The sequence below is a fragment of the Hippocampus comes genome, unplaced genomic scaffold, assembly GCF_001891065.2.
Source record: "Hippocampus comes isolate QL1 unplaced genomic scaffold, H_comes_QL1_v1.1 scaffold132, whole genome shotgun sequence".
Classification (NCBI taxonomy): Eukaryota; Metazoa; Chordata; class Actinopteri; order Syngnathiformes; family Syngnathidae; genus Hippocampus; species Hippocampus comes.
Window position 1 is genome coordinate 97,277 of NW_017805467.1, and position 13,258 is coordinate 110,534.

Genomic DNA, 13,258 nt, shown 5'->3' on the forward strand with positions numbered 1-13,258 from the left:
AATTGACCCTTAGGCCCCCTTGGGGGGGGGGGGGGGGGGGGAAGAATCTCTCTGTGCCCACACAACGATGACTATGGACATCGTATCCTTGAGCTGATGCTGAGCCCGATAAACCACCTCACCACACACACACACACACACACACACACACACACATACAGTATGCCCAGCCCCACAGCCACACCCAAGGGCTGCTGTCTGCTTCTGGGAAAGCAAATAGAAGAAAAAAGAAGAGTGTGTTTGACTCACCTGAGGCTATGTGTGTCTTTGTGGTTTGGAGTGTGTGAGAACATTCTAATGCTGCGTGTCCATGTGCAGAAGCGTGCTGTGACTTTAGAGGTAAAAAGGGCCAATAAATGAAAGGATGCCCTTCATTCTTTTTGTAGGGAGGAAAGAAAGATGGCTGCTCCTGAAGGGTTTTTGATGGCCCCTGACGGCGTCTGTGCTTTACGGGCCAGCAGCTGCTCCAGGTGCCTGTCGGCCTGAGAACACGTGGTTGGTCCTTGTGGTGTGGAAGCACCGCCTGTGCGCGTGTGCTTGCGTCTCTGTGCGTGGACATGCTAAACCACAAGGCTGCCTGGAAAAAGGAGGAAACACAAGTTGAGGGAGAGGTCGGCTGTCTTGCATTTAAAATACACCCCAAAACTACACATTCGTTTATTGGCTTTTTTTATCTGTCTGTAGTCTGGTGTTTACCACCATCACAATCACCTAATTTGTTTTGTTTTTTTCAGCAACATTTTATTGCAACATTTCGTCCCAGACTCAGGTCTGTTCTATTAGCACGCCACCCAATAATGTTTGGTGTGGTGTTGAGCTCATGCACGCTGTGGTCTGACATTTTCCTGAATGGTTAAGTGTGTGTGGAGGGCCGACTGATTCAGACTTCCTCTGTGGGAGTGTGTGAGTGTGTCACATCCTCACGGGGGTTATCAAATGCAATGCAGTGAGCCCCCATTTATCTCGGCGGATACGTTCCAGACCAACACGCAATAGATGAAAATCTGTGATTTGAGAGCCCATAAATAATTGTTTTGTTTTTTTTTAAATATACAGCAGTGCCTGTATACAAGTTTAAAGCTTTTCATGACCAAGCTTGTGACTCAACACACTTATATCGAAAATCAGCTTTCCTTATTGAAATGAATAGAAATGCCATAAACAGGGTTCCCACATGTCCTTGAAAACCTGGAAAATGATTGACCAATATTCCAGGCATGGAAAATGAGTAAAATGTCCTGGAGAAGCTTGACTTGTCCTGGATTTTTTTTCTTCCTCCCTCTGCTTTTCTCTGCCTTGTGGGTGAAAGCAATTTATGTGCCATGTGATTGTCTTGCGGCCTGTCTAGGTTCTAATCCGACTTTTGGCCCAAGGTAAAATGTGATAGGTTTCCACCAGCAAACCCTCAACAGCATAAATGGGATAGAAAATACCCCCTCACCTCAAATGGTACTGCGTCACTGCTTATCTTCACTGAAGACATCATTCACCTCAGGTCATCTGCATCTAATGCCACTGAGCAACCCAGAGGCAGTTAAAAAAAAAAATAACAATAATCCCATTCAAGTCTCTTCAGGTCTGTTGACAAATGTTCCAGAGCGTTTCACTGACAATCAGAAAAATGCTCAGTTGCAGTTTTCACATCCTCACTGCTGTTTTTTATCTCACACAATCCTTTCTTTCTTCTGATCTTTTTGCTTTTGGGAGCAGAAAAAGGATGGTCCCACCTTTACAGAAAAACCACGTTCCTTCTTTTTCAGTATCAAGTGACAGGAAATGAACACTGAATGAAGCTTTGTGAAATCAAACACTTCGCATGACTTAAGTGACACAGCTCAGATTTTTTTTCTCTCAAATTGAAAACTGTTACCGTGTGCGTCACAGCAATGTAAATGAAAAAATGTACATAATCAGATATTTCACATAAGAAAAAGGCTTCTTCCAAATAAGGATAAAAATCTGATACACATCAGATACGTGCCGACAACTGAAACACAGTAAATAAATAAATACAACACCTGCAGAAAAACAAAATTATACTCCAAGCATAGAAATTTAAACTTGACACACAGTCTTCACTTCACCCCCAAAGACGTAATGCAAAGCTTTGCAGCTGCTCATTGATCACTTGTGGCTGCATTAAGGTGTAATAAATTAAACACTAGATATTCTGTAACGGTCTAATTTAGATGTGCGAATAGAAATGAACCCATGGTGACATATGTAACTTGTGGTGTTCATTTTTCAGTTCTTCTCACTTTCTTTCCTTACCATGCAATGCTTGTGTGATGGCATTTGGAATGGGAAAAAGGTCAAACACAAAATATAGCGTCCAACATCGATTTTTTTTTCTGGGGGTTTAACCCTTTCATGCGCCCTGTAACCTGATAACATGATAGGCTGTCCACTGTAGTACCCGCTGTCCCTGAAAGGTTTCATGTAAAGTTAACTTTGGCCATGTTTCCACCATCTAGTTGCAGTGTTCAATCAAGAGTAACTTGGTTGCCATTCAAAGTAGTCTGACTCTTAACCAAACAAAATCAAATATGAATCTGGAGAATTTTAATCTGATCCCAGGTGTTTTAATTGCATGTCTGTGACCTGCTTTTGTCAAAATATGCCAAATTCCTAGAATTGTTAAATAGTTTATGCACCCAATTTCTTGTTTTGCCGAAATCAAACCATTTCAGGGCTTGGCCGTCTTATGTAAGTAAGGTAGCCCTCATCCCGCACCTTATACTGCTGTACAGATTACGTTAGCATAACGACGAGGAGCGGAGCCCCAATTCTAAATAAAGCGACTGCAAACTCGAAGTACACCTGAGCCCCTAAAATTGCTGAGTGTAGAAATGGAAACCTCAAGCTGCTCCTACACCGACGGAATGTCTTCTTTGATCCCAGTAATGAACCCGTCTATTTGCGTCACCACCAAAAACTCTCCGCGAGCCTGATAACGATTCTGATCATTTGAATCAGATGTGTTGCAGTAGGGAGTCAAAAAAGCCACAGTCAGGGGGCAGCAATTCAAACAAAGGCCTGCACTCACCAGTGCCTGTCCAAGTCCCCATTAGACAGAGGAAATCCAGGTCACTGGAAAGGATGAGCTCCCTCAGGATAAATGTTTTGTTTGTCAATAACTGGACGATTACGACGTGGTCCTTATTGCAGTAACATAAGAATGTGTCTCTTCCGATCGTTAAACTCAGGGAAGCTCCCTCAGAAGCTGGAGATCCGCCACGCGTCGAAGGCGGCGCAGAGGGAATCAAAGCTGAAGCCCCTGCACAAAAGCTGATGACCGGGCTGGAATCAACAGGATCCAGGAAGCCTCATGATGGAGTAAATCCATGTTTGGGAACAATTGCAGCACGAAAGGTGTTTTAGCATCTATTTTAGCTTCACCAGCTGGCCACCGCGTTTGCCGCGATGACGCTTTTGCCGTGAATGAAGAATGTGAACATGGAAGAGGAAGAGCATAATGTTCCTCTTCTCACTTTAACGGAAGTTCTTCGTTCCAATATGCCATAGGATGGCTCCAAAGTAATATTTTTACATCAGACACAAATACAGCAAATAGGAGAGTTGTTGTTTTTTTGGTTTTTTTTTTTTTTTTGTGACTAACAAAGAATAGGACCCCTGGCCCCCACCCCAAATAATTTACAGATACAAGGAGACACTGCACAGTGAAACCCCCCAAAAACGAATACACTTAACGCTGTGCCTTTCAGTTCAGTTCGGCTCGGCATCCAAGTATTACTTCTTCATGTGTTTTGCTGCTTGGCGCAAAATTTTGGAGTTGAAACTGCCATCTCGCATTACATTAACGGCAAATGTCTCCATATTGTGCCAGTTCAGCTATCAAAAACGCCCGTATCCAACTGCATGTATGTGCATGTTGTTGACAGAGACATGCAGGAGCGTGACACATCGTTCCCACCCTGTGTTCTCAGAAACCACAATGATAAGCACCTGGACTCCCACACGCTCCCACTTAGGCCCAATTGGTGGTAAACTGGTAAATTGGAGCGCTGGCTAGCATTACTGCAAGGGAAGTGGTGAAAGAAGTCTTTTCACGACTGGATGCATTCTGGAACTAAAAGCGGGAGATGAACAGATCCTTTATGTACACATGAGAGGAGCCCACACGCTGGAGAGAGTGCGGTTGAAAATGGAAGTACATTTTTTTTCTCCGAGGATCTAATACACCCGCACGTGTCTGGGCCACACACACACACACAGACGCACGCTCAACATGTTTCCGTGTTCACCCCTTATCCTAACATCTAGCCTTCGCTCTCTCAATCCGGGCCACGCTCCTCGCTGACTTTGATGCAGGCTTTCTTTCTCGGTGTGGACAACAATAATCTTCTTCACCTCTCCAAAAGTGCAGGCCGGGGGAAGAAAGGTCCTGCTCTCGATGCTTTACTTTATCTGGTGCCCCCAAAATGCTTGCCGGCCACCGCTGAAAAAAGACCAAATCCCTCTCGTATGCAACAAAACAACACTGTAGCCCTTTCAGTTTGCCGGCCCACATGGAAACAGTCCTTTCTGTCCTTGGCGGACTCCGTGTCTGTCTTTCCATGCACTCCCCACACATGTTGACACTGTTTGTTGTGGGTTAAGATGCCCTCTATAGAGCATTGTTCCCCTTGTAGCTTCTCTCTTATTGAGTTTTTCCTTCCTCGCATGGTGAGCTGGAGAGGAGCGAAAGCACTGAAAGACTCCCAGATAGCAGTCAGCACTCCAGGGGGCTGTTCTAACCGCAGAGTCCTCACCAAAGGGCTTCTTTGTGGGTCGCAGCAGGCAGCCAGCGAGGGCTGCGTGCTGGAAGTATTGTGTTGCTGCATAGACCCACGTCACTCTCTGCAAAAGGGTCAAAGTTGAACCCCCACCTCCTGGCGTTTTGCTCTGTACCTGCCCTGCCCGTCTTCTTCCTTTTCGTCCGCACAGAGAAGTAGGCACATACAAAGAAACACAGCGGCACACTACTAATCAGACTCTTAACATGGAGAGGCAGCAGAGCGGAGAGGCTAATTCAGTGCACTTTTTCACAAATGGCGAAAACATTTAATGGAGAGACTAACGAGCAGAGCATGTCACAAGCTCCTCTGTTTTACTAACTCTCAGCACTTGAGCCGGATTAAAATCTTATCAAAACACAAAAAAAGCCTTGACGGCAACCCCTCATTGTTGATGTGGGTTTATGAATCACTCGTGTGTGTGTGTGTGTGTGTGTGTGTGTGTGTGTGTGTGTGTGTGTGTGTGCGCGCGCACATTAGGTAACTCAGATGGTGAAAGAGCTTGTCAAACATTTGCCTCTATGCTGAGCCAGACGTCACCCCTATCGGCTTATCTGGACACCCTTGTGCATGGAGGGAATGCTGGCTCTCATACCTCCATGCACCATCAGCATAAAAACATAGCACAAGAACTGGGAGACCTCTAGCATTGGCTCCTCCAAGAAGAATATATACATACGATACCTGTCAAAAAATTGGAAACACCCTCTAAGTCAGTATTTTTTTCATTCTTTTAAAAAAAATCCTGAATTGTAGATTCTGATATAAGTTTTATGAAAAAAACATTGATGGAATTATTCAGTGAATTGTAGATTATTATTTAAATCATTGACATGAAAAAAAAACATTGTTGGAATTATTCTGTCAACAAAACAATGTTAATCAAAACAGAATATATAAGCATCTAGGTGGGCAAGCCCAGCCGTAGCAACCGTCAATATTATTATAAGATACAGCTTCTATTGGACATGGACCATCAGCACAAGAGCACATAATGCCCCTTTTGTAACTGAAAAGTTGCATGTGCCTGACAAAAAAAACAAAACAAAACAATACCATGCACAGATTCATGCCACACTCCAGACTTCCGCTGGGCACGAATATCGAGGCCTCAGTATTAACGTTCCAACGATTCCCTCAATGGAAGATGATTATGTCGCGCATGGGCCTCACGCATCCCATTTTTTAACATTCTTAATTGCCACGCAAGCATAAAAAGAAGTTCAACATTTAATTATTAATAGCAAAACTTCTGTAGCTCTCTTTTTTTAAATACCTGTCAGTGTAAATCCTGCGAAGTTAGACCAGATTTTGTAAACGTCACAGACAAGAGCAGGCTGGTGTATCTTCATTTTAAGATTAGGATTTTTTTTTTCCCCTGGAGGTTTATGTATAATTTAGGCTATGCTAAGACTGGTAAAAAAAAAATATATATATATATATATATATATATATATCATGCAGCAACACATTTTTGTCTTGCACCAGACAAGTTTTATGGAACATAACATTTCCATGAGTTGACAGATAAAGGAAATTGTATACATATGCAATTGCATTATAAGGTTTTACCATTCTTTAAAATGTGTCGCTCTTCATTTCCTCTGTGCTGTTTATATGTTTATATCCACTATCCAGACGTGCAGAGCTAAGGGATCGCGTTACACCTTTGACACAGGTTACATCATTGCTAAATTCTTTCTCGTTTTTGAGTGGACTTCCTCACTTTGAACATTCCTGAGCGCGCAAAGGTGACTAATGCCATTCAATGTGGTGTTCAGGACAGAGGACAGCCATTGGAGATGGGTGCTGTCAGCAGTGATGTATGACTTTGACCTCACATTAACAGTACGTGAGCCTCTTAAACCCTGACCTATGTCCCCTCACACCACCATAGTGGGCCTTCAGTCAACTCTGTCCCCCTGCAAGATGCGTATTGTGCTGGGAAGGCCCATTGTGTGTGTGTGTGTGTGTGTGTGTGTGTGTGTGTGTGTGTGTGTGTGTGTGCGTGTAGTGCTAACTCATGTACATTCCCCATGCTAACCTCCTGGCCATGTCCAGCGCCGGAGGCCAGGAGTTTGGACTCACCATGAGAGGGATCCCCCGCTGGGGGCCACTTCCTTTCAAGCCTCCCTGGACGTCCTTCTGAGTGTCCCACTGCTAGAAATGTGTCGTCCCCTCTGGGGTTTCTTTTTAGGAGTGTCACCGCTTCATGCCCCTGATGGGACATTTGTTGATATTGATAACTTGATTAGGCTTCGGGGTGGATAATTTGTCAGCGGTACCGTGGGGGCCAATTTGTCATCTACTCAGGAGCCCCAAATTAGAGGGAGTGTTTGGAAAATTACGCCGATACTAAGACTTTCTTTTTTTCACATGAAAAACAAGCAGTGGAACCGCCGAAGATGTCGGTCATCATTAGTGTGCAAATTTGAGGACTATCCATCCATTTTCTATACAGCTTGAATAAAATAAGGTCAAATTAGGACAGCCCTGCGGTAGTGGTTAGCATGCCTGCTTTACAGTTCTGAGGTTCTGGGTTGAAATCTTGATTCTGGCCTTTGACGTTTTTTTGTTGTTGTTTTTTTTTAGCATTTGCTCGGGCTTCCTCCTCCATTCCAAAAATATGCATTTTAGGTTCATTTAGTCTAACTTGTCCATTAGTGTGAATGTTAGTGCAAATGGTTGTCGATATGTCCCCCGCTATTGGTTGGCAACCCGTCGAGGGTGTACCCTGTGTCTTGTCCACAGTCAGTTGGGATGGGCTCCAGCTTCCTTGGCCTACAAAACCGCCTGACAAACAAGTAATGGAAAGGAAACAGGAAGGTGTTTTCACAGCGAGACTGTCACAAAAGGGTTGTTTGTATGTCTTGTTGCATATGTTTGCAGATCTGCTCGGGGAAATTGCCGGTAGTTTGTGTACCGGTAATTATTAACTCATAAATGTGAGCGGAAATAGTTGACTGTCTCTCTGTCTGTCCTATAATTGGCTGGTGACCAGTTCGGGGTTCAGTCCGCCTTTCATCAAAAGTCAGCTACCAAAGGCTCCAACTCCTTGTAACAAATAGAACCGTATATGGATCGATGAATTACATCGTACTGAACAGCCATATTCTGGTTATTTGATTATCATCACAATTGTACTTTTTGCTATCACTTTGTGCAGTGAGAACAAATCAAAATCTGAATTAATCCTTAAAATGCTCACTAAACTGACGTCTCAATCCCAGAAATTGTTTTGTTGGTCTTCAAATGACTTCTCTATTGGAGCGTTTCAGTTTGGAGGTTCCACTGTAATCAGTAAAGTCTTCAGTCCTGCCTCACCACATGCACTTGTTATATATTTTTTGTGGGCACAACTTTTGGCTACTACTGACTAATAGGCTTCTGAACTGAAGGTTGTTATTCTTGCACCTGCACATCAGAACCCAGGATGCAATTAATGCAACCAAGGTCCACATTTCAAATGTGCCCTGATTTGCATCATAGAAAGCCGCTTCAATAATTGACCCTGACGGCCAGATGGAAAAAAAAAAGGTTGACTCTGGAAACAATATGTGGCCCTCTGAGAATTCACAGCTCGTTCAATGTCACAGTATACTGTACAATAGCAGAGTGTACTCGAATATTTGTATTATATTGTGCATTGTACCGGCAGCTGTCTATCACAACACATGGCAACGGGAAGTGAAAAAAGTTAATGAGTGTATTCAGGGACTTTGCAGCTCCTTGCCTATTTAACATGTTAATTTTTTTTAAATTGAAATATAAAAAAATAAGAATCATAGTAATCAGTTCAACATATCTGAGATCCCTGCTGCGCTCAAAGAAAGGACACATTTTGCATTTTCTTCATTACACATAAAATGTGGTCCATCCTCAACGTGACAAAACAAAATTTAATGACCAGCTTCATAAACAACAATAAATAACATCAGTTTGCAGCCTTGACCAATTGGTTCCCTCTGCCAATAAAAAAATAATAAAAAAGAGTATCATGAGTATATCTTTTTGCATCCATCCATCCATCCATCCATTTTCTAATCGAAAGACTGTGCTGCCAGTAATAATGGTAGGGATTTTAAATAAGTAAATACATACATTTCGAACGCACGCACAAAAATAAATTTGTGATGAGTAGATATTGACTTGAATGACAACACCTCATCTTCCTTTCAGGCCTGTGCAGCTTGTCAACTCTGTGACCTCTGACCAGGCACGGAATGCGGGTTTCGTGTGACGTGTTCAAGGTTTTGCCATCTGTGACATCTTCCTCTCACTGAGGCCTGGTGTCTTTTTCGTGGACAAGTGCCCTCTGTCCACACTCACTGTCCTGGAAAAGATGCTTATAATGTGGTTTGTTTGTTTATTTTTGGTCCAGTAGGACACTCTAGACCTTTGCTTTTTTTATGAGTCTGCGAGTTAATTTTTCACATCTTACAACAATACATGTTTACCAACTTTATTTGTTTGTTGAAAAACATGTATATGTTCAATTTCCATGCACTTACTAAGTCAGTCTCTCTGTCACAACTATCTATCCAGCCTAATTGGACGACTTTTTCGTTCTATAGAGACTCCTGAAAATATCCCGTATGGACACAGAAGGGCACCCCTGAATCTTGAGAAGTGAGACACATGGAACATTTTTTACAGCTCATCTTATATTTGATAATAGGGTTCACTTAAAACTAAATTAGGGGTCACCGACATGTTGCCCACCTATTTTAAAATAGCTCAATTCACATTGAAGAATATCATGATTCATTAATAATTACATATATGAAAGGTAAATTGAGCAGATGTATTATTTCAGAAGTTTCTATCAAACTGGGAGAGCCCTTTGCATTAATCAGTAACCAAGTAGCTCTCGGTTAAAAAAAAGGTTGGTAACTACTGTTCTAAATTGTCCATTGTACGAATGTTATTGTGAATGCTAATTTGTCTATTTGTGCCCTGTGACTGACTGGTGACCAGTCCAAGTTCGCATCTAGAGATGGATGGGTGGCTAGATTTCAACATTTCATCCAGTGGATCAATTGTCACACCACCTTATTTCACGATCATGATCCAGAATTTAAACTGGAATGAAGCAACATCATTGAAAGGCAAATAATCAGTATTAAAAAACAGTCCTATAGATAGACGGGAGGATGGATGGATGAATTGATACGTGTGTGTGTGTGTGTGTGTGTGTGTGTGTGTGTGTGTGTGTGTGTGTGTGATATTCGGTTCCTCTCACAAGGTTATTACTAGGGTCGTACTGCCACCTAGCGAATTTCAAAGGAACGTCAAGTACAAATTTGTTTTTTTTTTTCTCCCGAATTATGAGCGCCATCGAGAGGAAGTTTTATGGTAAACCAAACATAACTTCACTCCGTATATGGTTAATGGATGGATACTACATGACATTATATACTATTTATCATACGGCACAAACCGGACATCCTTCCCCAGGGCAATTGTATTTACTCACATACAGTATATACTGTTTTAAAATAGTGATCACACAGCTTGTGGAACAATTTTTATATATTTTGACGCATTATTGAAGGGTTCACATACAGTTCTTTCTTGCCAATAGTCAGCCATTCCCTCTGGCCAAAGCTTTGTACAGCTGTAATTTAAAACATATTATTCCCAACGTGGTTACTTGGGATTTTCAAGAATCGGACAGATTGTCCCACACTTTTCAATGCACTCCACCACTGCGACCTTTACTTTCCTGCTATGACCAACAGGGAAAATTGTTTCCGACATGTCTTTTTTTCCAATATGGAGTATTGCTGTCTTTGCGTGCTTACTTTGGACTGACTGTTGGTAAATGAGAGAAAAGTGCAGCTCTGACAACTAATGGATATCTAGTTATTAATCCTTATTAAGTTCAACTATTTTTACCACATATTTTAGATCAAGGGTGGGCAAACATTCATGCTCAAAGGTCACATTTGAATTTAAAAATAGTCAAACAGGCCAGGTTCTGAGTAAATGGGAGGGGAGGAGGGATGATGAAAATGCGTGTATGAACTATTACAGGGCCATTGTTAATAAATGTTTAGGGAGCTACACTGAAGAATGGAGCAGGCTGCATGTGACCTCTGGGCCATATTTTGCCAAGCCCTGTTTTAGACAACTACTTGCAGGAGTGGGAAGTGGAATGGAACAGAACGTAATTGTGAATCTGTAACAGATATTGATATTTGACCAATGGTGTGCTTTTTTTGTTGTTGTTTATATATACAGTATGTGTATGTATGTATGTGTGTGTGTGTGTGTGTGTGTGTGTGTGTGTGTGTGTGTGAGACATGGAAGAAATAGGAGTATTTTGTCCTTCAAGGTTAAATGATCCCACAAGTATCACCATCACCTTGCCAAATATTCACTCTCGTGTCAGTGTTTATACCTTTGTTCGGTTGAAAATGTTAAATTGTGTATGAGTGGTCCTTTATCCTCTATACTCCATGTATGTTTTGGTTCCCATTTTGTTTTTTCACAACGTTTTGCAACAGAGGGACATGATATGCATGTCTTCGTTGGGTGAGGCTTTTGTTTTGTTTTGAGTGTCTACTTTTCACCAAATACCTCCCCTAAAGTTTCGGGCAAGTCATGCCACTGGAGGAGCAACGACACCTGCAACATTCTTTGACAACAGGTGGTTATTATTAAATCGTGTGTGTGTGTGTGTGTGTGTGTGTGTGTGTGTGTGTGTGTGTGTGTGTGTGTGTCATTGACTGACAAATACATAACAAGGATTAAAATTACTATATTATAACATCTTTGCTCCACAGTCTTGCCTATGTAGTTTCCAGAGCACCTGAACATGACAGAGGAGAGCATCCACAGAATAGGAAGGAGAAATCTGGCCTCAGGTTCCACTCATCTCTCCTCTCTCTGAGTTCTGGTGAACTCAAACACAAGTATGCTATTTTACTATCTCAACTCATTATGATCTGTGTTGGGTAGCCTACTTTCAAAACCCTCTGAGGGATAAGGAGAGGACTGGGACATAAATAAATAGATACGCGCCTAATTGATGCCCATTATTAATGCATGAAATTGTGTTTATTTAATTATGATTTTATTTAATAAAAATGATTTTGAAATGCTGATGAAGCACCAATAAGCATTCTCCCAAAAATTGGAGTTGACCCACACCCCAACACCCCCCGCACTCCCAAAAAGCAATCAAAAATATACAGTGTATGAAATTCTTTGCAGTACAAGATAACTGACTTTGAATTACAGTAACACTAACAGTACTTCTGTATTGCATTAGAATTACTTTCAGCAAAACAACCACTGACCTCTAAAGTTTGACATTTAACTTTAGCAATCATCGTAGAAGTTAACATGTTTGATTTGCTTTTGCGGGCCACATAAAATGATCTGGGCCTCGAGTTTGACACCTGACACCTAACATAACATTCGGGAATAAACTGCCATTTTGCATGACATCACAGGAGACCTGAGCAAAGCTGGTGTGATTTCAAATCAGTGAGCATCTAGAGTATTAACTCCTTCAGTTCCGTTTTCTTTGGCTTTTTGTCAGTCCATCACCGCAGAGTAACAGCGAGCAAAGAAGAGAAGTGACAAGTGGGAGAAGCGTGATGATGATAGTCCCAGAAACTGAACTCGTGATGAATGCTAGCCTCTCTCTCCAAGCTGCTCAGTACTATATGGCTAAATCAACACTGAGTCAAGTGAGCTGTATTTGATTTTTTTTTTTAACACTTTGGTCATTGCTGTAAACATTGCCCGTTACAGTCAACAATGGTTTTCTGATAGTGAATTGTGGTGACACTATTTTAAGGTTTGTAGAAAATACGCGTGTTTTATCATGCTGCTATTCAGAGTATGCTGTCTTTTTGGTTTGTTGGGGGTTTTATTCCCCCCCCCCTCAGTTCGTCTTGGACGGCATGTCACTGTGACTGGTTCAAGTGGCATTCTTGACCCTCAGATGTCGGTTCGCTTAAACAAGGAGGTAAGTAGATGAACAGCTGCCACAAACACAACAGAGACTTTGGAAACAAACACAGGCCACTCAACTAATCAACGCAGGTCCAAAGGTTTGTATTTGTTTAGTTATTTGTTTTGGTCAGACCTGCAGCCTATTATTTATTCATCGCTAGTAGTGAAGCTTTATGTGAAGTGTACAATAAATAGTATTTCGGGCTGATAGCACCTTTTCAATGAAGGAAAAGGCATTTGTAGATTAAGGGATTAGGCTCTTGGAAACTTTTTTTTTTCATTAAAATGGAAAGTCAAGGGCAGCTTTAGCGTTTCCCCGCCCTAATGCTTCAAAGTAAGCCTCTTGATTTGAAGTGTTGCCTTGGTCATGATTTTGTCTCATCTTTTCACTGTAAAAGCCGGCCTCGACAACATAGGAGGACAGGCAGGACTTTTTTCCATGCGGATAATCAAAGTTGAAAGAGTGACCTCTGCCCTGTGAGATTTCATCATCC

The 13,258-nt window shown here is 42.0% G+C and overlaps 2 long non-coding RNA genes across 3 annotated transcripts in view; both read left to right on the forward strand.

The window, feature by feature from the left end:
* Positions 1-9,193, forward strand: part of LOC109518953 (uncharacterized) — a 22,115-nt gene extending 12,922 nt beyond the window's left edge. The window contains exons 3-5 of the long non-coding RNA XR_002168849.1: positions 3,207-3,372; positions 5,277-5,508; positions 8,976-9,193. This is a non-coding gene — a long non-coding RNA (uncharacterized LOC109518953). The remainder of the gene's footprint in view (positions 1-3,206; positions 3,373-5,276; positions 5,509-8,975) is intronic.
* A 1,911-nt stretch (positions 9,194-11,104) lies between these two features.
* LOC109518952 (uncharacterized) lies at positions 11,105-12,498 on the forward strand. 2 transcript variants are annotated; one of them, XR_002168847.1, is made up of 3 exons: positions 11,105-11,448; positions 11,585-11,713; positions 12,346-12,498. It is a non-coding gene; the product is annotated as an uncharacterized LOC109518952 (long non-coding RNA). The 2 variants fall into 2 exon arrangements; XR_002168848.1 differs by having other exon boundaries at positions 11,585-11,665.
* The last annotated feature ends 760 nt before the right edge of the window (positions 12,499-13,258 follow it).